Source organism: Equus przewalskii, chromosome 2 (genome assembly GCF_037783145.1).
Source record: "Equus przewalskii isolate Varuska chromosome 2, EquPr2, whole genome shotgun sequence".
In the NCBI taxonomy this organism is placed as follows: domain Eukaryota; kingdom Metazoa; phylum Chordata; class Mammalia; order Perissodactyla; family Equidae; genus Equus; species Equus przewalskii.
The window spans coordinates 112,781,314-112,795,437 of record NC_091832.1 but is presented as its reverse complement, the minus strand read 5'-3'; the positions used below and the strand labels follow the sequence as shown (position 1 = coordinate 112,795,437).

General features: G+C 42.5%; 1 long non-coding RNA gene across 1 annotated transcript in view; it reads left to right on the top strand.

The window, feature by feature from the left end:
• Positions 1 to 11,886: 11,886 nt before the first annotated feature.
• Positions 11,887 to 14,124, top strand: part of LOC139081840 (uncharacterized) — a 42,558-nt gene continuing 40,320 nt past the window's right edge. Inside the window, exon 1 of the long non-coding RNA XR_011537277.1 lies at positions 11,887 to 11,993. This is a non-coding gene — a long non-coding RNA (uncharacterized lncRNA). The remainder of the gene's footprint in view (positions 11,994 to 14,124) is intronic.

Here is a 14,124-nt window from a genome sequence, read left to right as displayed (position 1 = left end):
CCTGCAGCGGAGCGCGCGAACTCAACCACTCGGCCACGGGGCCAGCCCCGTCATTATTATTATTATTTAATAGGTATTTGTTGAGGAACTACTGTGTGCCAGGACTCAGTAGTAATGGTTCATGTCTTAGAGACACTCACATCTGGTTATTAATAGCTACATCCTTAAAAAAATTCTCCTTTTTCCTTATATCAAAAGCATTTCAGGGGCCAGCCCAGTGGCGCAGCGGTTAAGTTCACACGTTCTGCTTCAGCGGCCCACGGTTTGCTGGTTCACACCCTGGGTGTGGACCTGTGCACTGCTTATCAAGCCATGCTGTGGCAGGCACCCCACATATAAAATAGAGGAAGATGGGCATGGATGTTAGCTCAGGGCCAGTCTTCCTCAGCAAAAAGAGGAGGATTGGCAGATGTTAGCTCAGGGCTAATCTTCCTCAAAAAAAAAAAAAACTATTTCATATTAATTATAGAGCGTTTGGAAAATTCAGAAAAGCATAAGGAATAAGACAAATTATCAGTAATACCAATATTCAGATGTTTATTATTAAAATTTTAATGAATATTCTTGTAGCTTCTATTTATATAGTTGGTGGTTGTTACAAAAATGGCATGATTCCATGCATATGTGCTTGTATTGCTTTTTCAATGAATATGTCAAATGTCACTATTTGAACTTATATTATATATTCAATCTTTTTGGATAAGCTCCATGTATTCGTTAGGACAACGCCATCTACGATTGTAAACATGCTGCCAAATCTCAGTGACCTAACCCAACAGAAGTTTATTTCTACCTCACCAAACAAACCAATGTGGGCAGCTCTGGTCTGTGGGCAACCTTCCACGTGTGGATTCAGGCATCCGGGTTTCTTCCATTTTTGGTTTGGCCTTCTCCTAGAGTGCCAAAATACTTTGCCTTCAGTGCCGGATGGAGAAAGAGAAAATAGAGCATGCACGCCTATTTCACAGATTCCAGGTTTAGGAGGGACCCGGACCATCACTCACATCTATTCACATAGCTGAGAACTAGTCACAGGGCTCCACTCACTGTGCAGGAAGCTGGGAAATGTGGTCTCTCGCTGGGCATCTACTTCTTGGTGACGAGTCTATACAATGGAAGGGAGGCACAAAATTGTGGTGATCAGTTAAGTGTTTCTTATATGGTCCAGACATCTGTGCAGCCAATATCCATATACGAACTTCTTTCTAAATACGGAACACACCTACTTCCTCCCCAAGGAACTTTCTATCAACGCATCCCCCAGATCCTAGATCTCTGGGGAGGAGGAGTCTCTCATCAGGTTTGGATGCAGCTCCTAAAAACTGAGAGTTTGTGTCGATGTGACTTAGATAAATATTGTGGACCACAACTTTGCTGTTTGTTCGAGGAAACCTTTGACCTGGAAAGACATGGCTATAAATCAAGAAATAACTCCATGGTTTGCTTTAGGAAATTCCCACAGATATTTTTTCCCGCCAGGCACAATCGTCTGTTCACCTGGGTAAGTAGTTCCATTATCAGTCACAGTTTTCTTATCAAGGCTTTGCTTCTAGCTCTCCCTTTCCCTTACATCCACCAGCCCTAAACTGTTACATCACGTACGTTGTCTTGTCTCAAACAGTTCCCCGCTTTGAACGACTTGCTTAAACCAACTGATCCTGGACTCTGGAACCTATATATCCCATTTCTGATTTCTGCCTCCTGAGACACTGCTGAACCTCCATCAAGGTGGTCAACTCTCCCTTACTGCAGTAAGCTTTAAAAAAATTAGTCTTGTTTTAACAAACTATCTAATGACATTGGGGAATTCAACAAATCGAGGGGAAAAATGAGACTCACGCAGCTGTCACTGGTCCCTGGCAAAGTTGAAATCATGCTGAGTTCGTGGCATTGTGGAGTCCCTCTGTCCTGGCCAGGGGGTGAGTGGTAGGTGGGGAGAGTCTCTTGGTTCAACATTGAACCAGCTCTCTGGTAGGGCTTCCATTGGCAGGAACGGCCGTATCTGGAGTGGGTGTTGGGGAATGGACTTTGGTTCTGTTGAGCTCTCTGTTCATGAGAGTTTGGGGTTTGAAGATAATGCTTAAACATGCAACAGCATTTTTGTTTAGGATTGTGGATCCTTTGGCAATGTAACTCCTTCCCTCAGAAACTTAGTAGGTTCCAGTTCCCAGCGGTTCCATATGCCAGGACTTTACAGTTTTTTCCGAGACCTCATTCTCAGGCTGCTTTATTTCTTGGCTTTCTTGCCTTATGCCTTTCTCTTAACTTAATGATGCCTACTTAAAGCTGTCTTCAAACAATGGGCTTAGGTGGGAAGGAAACATCCTCATTCTGACTTTTGATCTGAGACCAAGTCACTTTATTTAACTGAAAAAATAAAGGGCCTCAGTTGTTTAAAACCTTTTCACTTATCTATTAGTGTTTGAATTCGAGAATTATGCAGACTTTCCAATTGTGAGAAACCTCCGATAGCTAGATTCTCTCTATTCCTTTTCATTTTTGCATGCAAACCAGTCAATTCTTTCTTGAGCTCATCTTTCTTCCAATAGCCTGCTAAAAACAGCTGGTAACAAGCTAACACGACCAACATTCTAATTTAGAGCTGCAAGCGTGGCAGTTACTTAGCTATTGGCAGTGAAGTGTTTTCAAGTCTATTGCCACTGCGTAGCATCACTCTCCATCTTCCCAGCTTCCTACATCAACTTCTGCCATCCACTGAATGATGGCACATATTGTAGGATTCTGTTAAAACAGCATTCTAGTAGCAGTTACAATTTTCAAGATGAAAATCAATAAGCCTCAAATCAGTGACCTAAAAAAATGGAAGTTTATTTCTTGCTCATCACACAGACCTACGTCGGCAAGTGACCTTCCAAGTGGAGATTTGGGGACCTCCTTTCATATTGTGGCTCCGCATCCCCCTATTCTCCTGCCACGCAGAGCCTCAGCATCCTCACTCAGCCTGAGGATGGGGAAACAGAGCATAGAAAGCACACCTGGTTTTTCAGGTCTTTGGTCTTAGAAACGACACAGCATTTCTGTTCACATTCCATTGGCAAGAATTAGTCACATGACCCCTAGTTGCAGGGGACTGAAGATATGTCGTCCCTCACCAGGCAGCAACTTCCCAGTACTTTGGAAGGAGAAGAATGACTTGTGGTAGTAAACTAGTCATCTGCCACATTTCCTTTTTTAGAGCGAATTTCTTTTTATTCTGAACACCACAGCACTAATTTTCTATGGTCACAACTCAAAAACCCAGTGAATTCTCCTCTCTTCTCCACATACAGTGTTCCCATCCTGGCTTAGGAGTCTGCATCATTCACCTGGATCACTGCATTAAATTCCTAGTTGAAATCTGTATGAGTTTCCTATTGCAGCTGTAACAAGTTGCTACCAGTTTAGTGGCTTAAAACGACTCGTTTATTTTCTTATGCTTCTGAGAGTCAGCACTCTCCCTGGACTAAAGTCAACGTGTTCCTTCTGCAGGTTCTCCCAGGAGCCTGCCTCCTTGCCTTTTCCAGCTTTCATTCTTGCATTCCAGCTTTCATTCTTGCATTCCAGCTTGCCACTTTTCCAGCTTGCCACTTGCATTCTTTGGCTTGTAGCCCCTTCTTCCACTTTCAAAGCTAATCGTGTAGCATCTTTAAATCTCTCCTTCTCTCTCTCTGTAGTCTCATCTCTGTCTCTACTTTTCCCGCCTCCTTTTCTCCCTTATAAGGACTCTGTGATCACACGAGGGCCATCCACATAATCCAAAATAATCTCCCCATCTCAAGTTCCTTAATTTACTCACGTTGACTGAATCTCTTTTGGCATGTAAGGTAATGTACTCACAGGTGCCAGCGATCAGGACATGGACATTAGGATATGGAGGGTTATTATTTTGCCTAACACAGAATCCACACCTCTAATCTTAACCCACTTGAATTTATGCCCCACACCGCTTCCAGAGTAATCTTTCTAAAATACAGAACTAACCAAATCTTACAACTTTTTTTTTAATAGTAGTATAGATTATTATTAAACTAGTAAATTTTGGAAAATGACTTCTCAAAGCAGACCTGACATATGAAGAATCAAAAGAGATCACACTTGTGAGGTACTGGATCCCATCTCCTCCCAAGGACTTTACTCCTGCAATTGTCCCCTCCCATTCCTGCATTGCACAACTCACAAATTCAAAAGCTCATGATCCCTAAGCACAAGAAACAGAGAAAATATACCAAGACACATCACAATCAAACTATGGTTATATTTTTCATAAAATTTGGAGAATTTTGGCAGTAATTTCTTCAAATATTTTTTCATTTCCTCCTATTTCTCTCCTTTTATGGGGACTCCAATTATACATGTATTAGGCTGCTCGAAGTTGCCCACAGCACACTGATATACTGCTTATGCTTTTTCAGTTTTTCTCTCCATGCTTCATTTTGCATGGTTTCAATTGCTATGTCTTTAAGTTCACTAATTGTTTCTTTTGTAGCGTCTGATAAACTAATAATTCCATCCAGTGTATTTTAATCTCAGACATTGTATTTTTCATATTTAGAAGTTCTTTTTGGAACTTTTTCTATATATATTAGAATATTTTTACTTAACATGCTTGAATCTTTCCTCTACATTCTTGATCACAATGATATATAATAACTGTTTCAATGCTCTTGTCTGCTAATTTTATCATCTTTCACCTCTCTGAATCTGTTTCTTCTATTGAGTTTTCTCCTCATCATGGTTTGTGTTTTCCTGCTTTTTTTGTATGTCTGGTGATTTTTATTGTTTGCCAGACATAGTGAATTTTACCTTATTTATTGCTGGGTATTGTGTACTCTTGTAAATTTTTCTTAAAATTTCTCTGGGGCTCAGTTTAGTTACTTGGAAACAGTTTGATCCTTTTGAGGCTCGTTTTTAAAGTCTGTTATGGAGGATCAGAAAAGCTTTTAATCTAGGGAAAATTTTCTCCCACCACAGGGGCAATAAACTTTTGAGTCCTCTATCTGATGCCCTGCGGATTACAAGGATTTTCCACTCTGGCTGGTGAAAGCGCAAACTATTTCCAGCCCTATGCGAGCCCTGGTGATTAGCTTTCAGGCATTTTTTCCCCCAGCCTCACTAATCAGTACTCAGCCGAAGACTCAAGGAGCATCCTCTGCAAATCTCCAGAGCATTCTCTGTGCAGTTCCCTTCTTTCTGGAACTTTGTCCTGTGAACTCTACTTGCCTTGACCTCCCTGTTTTCCCGCCTCCATTTCCTCAACTCAAGGAGACTAGCGGGCAATGTTGGGAGCCCCTTGTGTTACAGGCTAGAAACTCTCTCCAGGCAGTAAAGTGGGGTAATCATAGAGTTCACCTTGTTTCTTCCTATTTCTGAGATCACTGTCCTGTGTCACCTAATACCCAAATTCAAAACACCATTGTTTCATATGTTTTGTCTGTTTTTTAAATTGTCTCAGGCAAGACGGTAAATTAGTGCCTGATGCTGCCTCTTGGCAGACTGAGAGTAATTTTGGATGCTTGGCTTCTCCCTCTGTTACTGTTTTACTTTTATTCTGTCATGAGTGTCCAGTGGAGTTTTCTAGAGGTGGAACGATGTGACATTGTTGCCCTAAGGGCTAATGGATGATGCACTTGTACATTATCACATTTTAAAAGCTTCTTGGTTTCAATTTCTAATATGCTAAATGTCAGGAAATATAAGCTACATAAACAACAGCTTTATGAGGTTGTCAACTGTTTTTTGCGTGTAAAGCGTCCTGAGACTAAATTGTTTGAGGAGCATTGCTCTAGGTTTCAAAAATGCATGGTTTTTCATTCAAGTTTTAAAATTGGCAATAGCTATTCTATTTCTTGAGATTTCTTACCCATAAGATTGGCTATTAGATTGGGTGCCATCTACAGGTTGTCCATTTATCTGGTCTTCTTGAAAATCAGGCAGGTTCTTTTTCTCTCTTGTATTATTGCTAACACCAGTGTGATTCATTTTATGCGTCAACTTGACTAGGCCGTGGGTGCCCAGATATTTGGTCAAACATGACTCTGGGTGTGTGTGTGAGGGTGTTTCTGGGTGAGATCAACATTTGAATTGGTAGACTGAGCAAAGCAGATTGCCTTCTCTAATGTGGGTGGGCCTCATACAGTCAGTTGGAAGGCTAACCCTCCCTCTGGTAAGAAGGAGTGTCTCCTGCCTGACCGCCTGCAGCTGGGACTTCAGTTGGTCTTTTCCTGCCTTCCAACTTGAACTGAAACATTGGCTCTTCTTGGCTCTCAAGCTTGCTGGCTCTCAGACTGGAACTACACCGTTGACTCTTCTGGGTCTCCAGTTTGCCACCTGAAAATCTTGACTTCTCAGCCTCCATAATCATGTGAGCCAATTCCTTATAAGAAATCTCTCTACCTCTGCATATGTCCTATTAGTTGTGTTCCTCTAGAAAACCCTGACTAATACAATCAAAAGAATGAAAATAACAAGATTTTGAGTTATCGTAGTCATTTTTGCCAATCCGTAGTTCCCAAACTGATAATCCAGGCTGAGTATTTCCATTAGGACTTCCTAGGCCTATCTAGGGCACTTTCCAGCCCAAGTCATATTTAAAAGCAACCTAAATGATATCTAGGAAAATGTGTTTGTCCATTTTAAAGGGAAAGATGAAGTGAAAAAACAATAAAAAACCAAAACAGGAGCCTAAACAGCAAGGTCCATACACACGAAGATCTGGAGAAGAATGTAGTCAAGTGGAAAGAACAGTTCAAAACTAAAGCTATGAATAGCAACAGTGTTCTGGAATTTCCCTCCTGGGGTAGCTTATCCTTCCAATGTGGTGACCAGAGTCGAGCGTGGTGGCTTAAAGGAGCTGCAGATGATTGCACAGTGGGGAGTCTACTGCACGTGAAATGAGGAAACCTAGATTTGAGATAAAATTTTACCACTGAATGAGCATGGTCATGTAATTTAATCTCTGATAATTTCTGCCCTATAAATCAGAACTATTTGTGAGGCTAAAATGGAATGCATGACTCAGTATTTTCTCCTCTGGTAATTTCCCTAAGGAAATAATCAAGAATCTGAGCAAAAAATTAGCTACAAGATGTTCATTGCTTATTGTCAATAGCATAAAAGTAAGAAACATACACGTTCAACAACAAGGGTTGGTTAAATAAATGGCATATCATTTAGGTAAATATTATGAGGCCACTAAAAGTAATAGGAGTATATTTTTGAAATGAAATTTGTTTATATGCTAATAAGTGAAGAAAGCAAGACACACAAGAGAAAGTCTAGTCTGATCTTGCTTTCGTCTTGTGTACGCAATTGGGAAACTGAGCATCCCTTTTCCTTTCTGCAGATGAAGAGTAAGAACAAGAGATCCTGGGGCTGCCCCATGGCCTAGTGGTTAAGTTTGCGTGCTCCACTTCAGCGGCCCAGGCTTTCACTGGTTTGGATTCTGGGTGCGGACGTGGCACTTCTCATCAGGCCATCCTGAGGCAGAGTCTCACATAGCACAACCAGAAGGACCTACAACTAGAATATACAACTATATACCAGGGAGCTTCGAGGAGAAGAAGGAAAAAAAAAAAGTAAAGGTTGGCAACAGATGCCCAGGTGCCAATCTTTAGAAAAACAAAACAAAACAAAAGATCCTCAGCATTTCAGCATCCCTTGAGAAGTAATCATTAGGGGTAATAAGGCTCTGCCATTTTTTTTAGTAAGCTTGAAGGGGAAATAGGAAAGAAACCAAATATGCTAAGAATGAGAAAGGACATTGATGATCAAGAGGCAGCTACCAAAGTATTTTCTTTCTAGGCCTTAGAAGAATTAATATTTGTTCTTGGGAGGTTGTGTGTATTCATGCTTTTAACATATGCGTTAAAAGAAATAAAAAAAGAGTGAATATGGAACACAAAGATGGGATCTACCCTAAAGGGAACGTGAGGTTTCCTACTGCGGAGATCTGGAGTTCAAAATGCCCCCTTTCCCTCATTCCTTCATTCCCTCTTTCCTGATGCCGTAGCATCAACATAGAAATCCCACAGCAAACATGATTAAAGACCAGGATGCTTCTCCAGCCTCAATGTCTCAAACCCGGGGAACGGCTCTTGGGGCATGAGTAATGGATTGGGTGGTGAAAGACCTCTTTCCATGACTTCTCCCAAAAGTAGGGTGTATGTGCTTGGGTAAGTTTTAAGGAGTTTTGTGGCCTTAGCATGAATCAGAGGGCAGTAGAGCCCAGTTAAGAATGAGGTAGAAGCCCACAGCTGCAATCTCTTGGCAAGGGGCTCTTTCCTTCTGGGAAAATTTTTATCACCATGCCTGTAACATAGTCAGCACTTGGTCAACGTTTCCTCCTTATAAGGAAATTTCATTTTATATTGTCTTTCCCACTCATCTCTCATTGCCAGCCAAATGCCTGTTCGCCATCCCACAGTGCTTCATTTTCCATATCTCTTCCTATGTATGCATGTTTACGTGTGTTGTACGTTCAGATCTTCGTCTTCTAGCAGAGTGGTCTCAAGACGGAGTAACACATTTTCTTATGAACTGAAAGAGGGGAATGCAGGAGTGTGAATTCCATTGTCACTTTTAAAACTTGTCCTATGCCCTAGAGGGAGTCCTTTCCTCATAATTTGAACAAGCCAGAATCTAGTTCTTTTGTTTGGGGGTGAAAGTGCTCATGAAAATATTAAGAGCAAATATGAGGGGAAGATAAGTTGTGAGAACTAAGGCTTTTGTAAGAAAGGCTGTGGTGAGTAACCAACCCCACCTTCAGCAGAAGATGTCTCTGAGTCATCTCCATTTGCAACAACCATACTGACAAGAAGCATTGTACATATAACGCCACTTAATCACAAAGTCGTTAGCTCAACGCGTCCTCCCACACACGGCAAGTTGTTGCTTCAGACCAGGCGGGAAGGGTTCTGAGGATGAGCCACTTATTCTTTTGTTCACTTTGCGGGGCAGAACCAAGTGTGTGGATGGTGAGTAAGACGGTTGATGTTACTTAGTGGTTACACTCCCCCACTTTCCTACTTTCTTTCTTTGAAGTAATTAAAAAGAAAAGCAGAACTGAAGACAATTGATCACCACCTGTCGTTTCAGGCCCCAAGTGGTCTTTACTTGTTTTGTAAAAGTTTTTCATTAAAGTTAGGGATGGGTAAAGAGCGTATGTGGACGAGCAGGACACAATCCTGGCTTCAGGGGCTCTTTTGGGGGCTGAAGTTCCTGGCAGAACTCGGGAGGGAGTGAAATGACTAAACTTTCCTGGTCCCAAAGTGTTTTATATGATGGAAGAATCCTCCAGCACGGAACTGACCGGGAACCTGAGGAACTTACTGCAGGAGGGGACACATCAGGGGGCGAGGTGTAGGGTTTGGAGACGGTAATGGCTCACTTGCTTCTGTTTTATTTTTTCACCACTCTCATTAGGCACAGAATAGCAGCTCTAAATGGGACAGTAAAAACAAAGATTTTTCTGACTTTCCCAATGTACTTTCTATACCAGACAATGTTGGTTTCTGAACTCTTTCTTGAAAAAAACCTCTACAATGCAGTCTGTGAGGTATCCTCCCTTCCCTGAACACCCATGGTATAAGGGGGAGAGGCCCCCCAGCTCTGGGTTAGGTCCTTACCAGTTTCAGCCAATAGGTATGGCATGGGACCTAGTTCTGGGCCGACGGGGCTTCTGAGAAATGTTTCTTTCCCGGGGGTGGGGGTGGAGGAGAGCGGGCAAGAGCTCTTCCATCAGATGCTGTCCTGACTGGATGTGACACTAGGAACCAAGTCATGCATTTTGGGACCATGAGGTCTTGTAACCTGGAGTATAGTTGACACTCTTAGAAGGGCAAGCTGAAAAATGAAAAGAACCTGGATCCTTTCTCATGTGGTTGAGTCACTGAAATAACCATGGAACTAACTCAGCTTTCTTTTGTTCTGTGAAATAATGTATTCTTCTTGTTATTTAAGATATTTGGAATTCAGTTTTCTGTACTTGCAGCTTAAAAAAGTTCTGAATTTGTTCATTGATGCTGAAAGTTTGTTCTTAAACTACAGTAGAATTTTTTTTTCAAGTAATTATGATGTAGGCAATTTACAGCCCTTGGGATTTCTCTGAGGCAACTCATATATGGGCTGGGAGCCGCAGATTTTTTAACTCTAAAAGAGGAGAGCGATTAATTAATTTATTCATTCAACTACAAGTATTTATTAAGCACCTACTGTGTTCCAGACTCTGTTCTAGGGGCTTGGAATACGCCAGTGAACAAAAGAGACAAAAATCCCTGCCCTCATGAGATACATAAAATGAGGAAAACAATGTTAAACAGTAAGTGCTAAGGGGAAAAACATCAGGGAAGGAGGATATGAAGGGCCTGGTGGGAGAATTAAGTGTGAAGTCTTGGATAAGATGGCCAGGGAAGGCTTTACTGAGAAGATGACTTAATTTTGTAAAGAAATAGCAAAGTGAGGGAGATAGCTACTTGGATCTCTGAGGAAGAGTATTTCAGGCCCAGTAACCAGCAAGTGCAAAGGTCCTGAGGTGGGAGCCCTCCTAGCACGTTCACAGAAGGATGAGCGAGAAAGGTAATGGGGAACCCTATCAGCTAGGGCCTCTAAGGACTTTGGTCTCTACTCCGAGTGATCAGGGAAACTATTGGAGGGTTTTGTGCAGAGAAGTGACATGCTTTGACTTATATTTTAACCAGCTCATTCTAGATGCTGCATTGAGAGTAAACAGAAGAGAGACAAGAGCAGAAGCCAAGAGACCAGTTAAGGGGCTATTCCAATAGTACAGAGAACACGATGGTGACTTGACTCAAGGGAGGTAGCAGAGGGCATGGTAAGCACTGGTCACATTCTGGTTATATTTTGGAGGCACAGGTGACAGAATTTCCAAGAGGAAGAGAGGAATTAAGAAAGACGCCAAGATTTCTGGCCTGATCAAAGGAAGAACTGAGTGTCCAATTCTTGAGGTATGGGAAGACCTGTGAGGGGAGCAGGTTTTGACACAGACTAGCAAGAGCTCAGTTTTGGACACTTGGAGATGCCTACAGATCTACTAGGCCGATTTCAAGCAGGCAGTTCCAGCTACGTGAGTGGAGCTCAGGAGAGCGATCCAGGCTGGAGATACATATTTGAGAGTAAAATAATTTCAAGCCATTGAGATTGGATGCAACCATCCTGGGAGTGAGGGAAGACAGAAAAAAGAAGAGTTCCAAAATGTAAAAGCCAGGTTGATGAAAAGGGACCAGCTGGAGATTGGAAAGGAGCATCTAGAACGGTAGGAAGAAAATCAGGCAAATGTCTTGTCTGAAAGACAAGAGAAGAACGTGCTTCAAGATTGCGACAGTGAACAGCTGTGTCAAAGGCTGCTGAGAGAGCAAGTAGTAAAATGAAGACTGAAAGCTGATTCTTGGAATTAACAACATGGTGGGCACCGGTGACTTTGGAAAGAACTGTTCTGTGGAGTGGTAAAGGCAGTTGTTGTGGGTTTTAGAGAAATGCGAGGAGAGAAAGCGCGAGCAGCAAGAGCAGGCAGCCCTTTCAAGGAGTCTGGCTGTAGAGGAAAGACATGGGGCGTTGGTGGGGCTATCCAGTACAGAGGAAATGATTTATGAGACAGGGTGAGGTGGGACAGGTGCTAGAGCAATACCTGTGAGTAGGTGTGAGTGGGATGTGTTGGCCTTTGCCAGGCGTGTGAAGTATTCATCCACAGCAAGGGCGAGAAGGCAGGGTGCATAGACAGAGGCAGAGATCGCTTCAGTTCTTGTGAAGTCAGAAGGAAGGTCCTCAGCTGAGTGAAGATGGGGGAAGTGCTGGAGGTGGAGGAAAGTCTAGTCTGCACTATGGTGGAGAGGAGGAGGGAATACATCAGGGAAATATGGTTCCTGGGCAGCTGTCAGGACCCCTGCGAGCACGTGAACTGAGCGTGGCCCGCAGGGACACCTGTGCGCGGGGGGCGTGGACCCCGGAGAGGCGCTGTGCCAGTGCGTGCGGATTTCAAGGTGAGCGAGAAAGGGGTAAGCGCAGGGCGGTTGAGTTCTAACAGCTTCAAAAAGAGCTTATTCAGATTAAACCCAGACTCCTTTATGTGTTAGCAACCGAGTCAGGCCTTGGTGGCCTTGTGGTAAATCACCCTCCTCCGCAAAGCAGTTTCTGAACACCTGGGTATAGACAGAACGTTGCTGGATTTGAATAAATAGTTCACAGTTGATCCTGCGCGGCCTGTATAAACCTAGCAGTAAAAATATCGGACCCTTCTTGGCCATTCAGGACTTTGAGAATGGGATAAAATAAAGTCGTTTTACTTGAAAATAGCAGCTGATCTTCCTTTAAGAAATCAAATAGTACCTCAGAAAAATTTTGTGCTTTGTGTTCATTTCAATTTTCTTGTTAAAATGAAGTCAAAATAATTCTGGGTACTTTAGCTGGAGAGGCCTAACAGAAAGACGACTGCTCAAGAAGTATGGTTTAGGGATGCTGGGAGCACTCCTGCAAACCAAATGCCCAACCTGGGCACTGAGGCCTGAGGAGCCCACAGAGGTGCTCCCTGACTTTAAGAAAAAGGTCAAAACTCCATGGTCCACAGGAGCCGGCAGCAAACGCAAAGGAGGGCGGCATTTGTGGGTGGGAGGGTGTATGGCAGAGCACCCTCTCCGCTAAAAGAGGCATCGGCTTCCCTGTCTGTTGCCATAGTGAACACAGATCCAGTGTGGCAGGATCTTATAATTTTTCAAATGAATTAAGCCAGAAATCATGACTTCTATATAAAATATCTAATTTGAAAATGTTGGCAACATTAATACAAAGGATAAAAACATTCCTCATGTTTTTCTTCTACCAGAAATTTCAGTTCTTCTACCAGAAATTTCTGACTTCTGTTGTAAAGCAGTAAAAGGCTTTAAAATGCAAATCCTTGCACGGTGAGATTAATACTTCATCTCGTCAATATTTCCTGCGAGACTCTCCGGGAGACAATTCAGCTTGCCTTTGAGAATTGGTTTTGTTTGATGAGGCGGGAATCCTGTGAGAACTCGGGGCTGCTGTCTCAGGCGCCGGTTCATGACGGGTTATTGCTCAGATCACCGACACGAGGTCTAGAATGCTGATGTGCATTATAATCTTTTTATGTATTCTTTTATTTTCACAAGAGAGACCAGGAAAACAGTGGAACGTTTGGACAAGTCAGTAGAATTTTATTTAATGACTTCACTCAAAGGTTGTGCTTTCTGTTTTCTCTTACAATAGATATAATTCTTTTATTTATACAGAGATTCAAAATTTCAGTTAAGATTAAGATTCCTCGAGAATTTTCCTAGAATATACTGATCTACTCCATCTCATTTTCCCTACTTTTGGCTAGATGACTACCTCATTATTTCTCATCTCCCTGCTGAGACATTTGAATCTGAGTATATCCTCGGCAATATCAGTAAACCTACGTAAATAGAGCAGCTCACAGCAAAACAGGAGTTATTCACTCCCCTGAGGAAGGAATAATAATAACAATGGGGGTATTAATATTAGTGATTAGAGCCATTACAGCTGCTACCATTGAATATTATCTACCAAATATGATTCTAGGCACTCTGTATCCCTTACGTCTTATCCTCACAATATCCTTAGTAGTTGGTATGTTTTTTTCTCCTTTTACAAATATGGAAACTAAGTTTCAGAGGGAAGAGGCAACTCGGTCGGAGTGCCACAGATAACAGCAACAGAGCCAAACATTAAACCCAGGTATCTGATTACGTCTTGAGGTTCCACTTATGGTTTGGCCACAGTTCGACAACATACAACTTCTCCCTTCCTGGCCCTTTCGTGGGTTTTGGGATACAAATCCACAGTTCTTGCCTAGAGAAGCGTTATACTCCAGTAAAGGAGACACAACTAAAGATGCATTTTCAAAACAGTGTGGCTGGTGGGAAAGGTAAACACAAACTACTATGCCAGTGTTGAGAGCGTGCGCGTGCGCAAGCTTCGAGCGTGGTCTAGGAAGGTTTGCCGGACGGGATGAGGGTCTGTGCTGAATTTTAAGGAATGAGTAAGAATTAGGTCGAAGAAGCAGGGGGAGAATATTCTGGGTGAGAAATAGAAACAGCTGTGAGGTGCTTTTAGTAAACTGGAAGAAGTTGA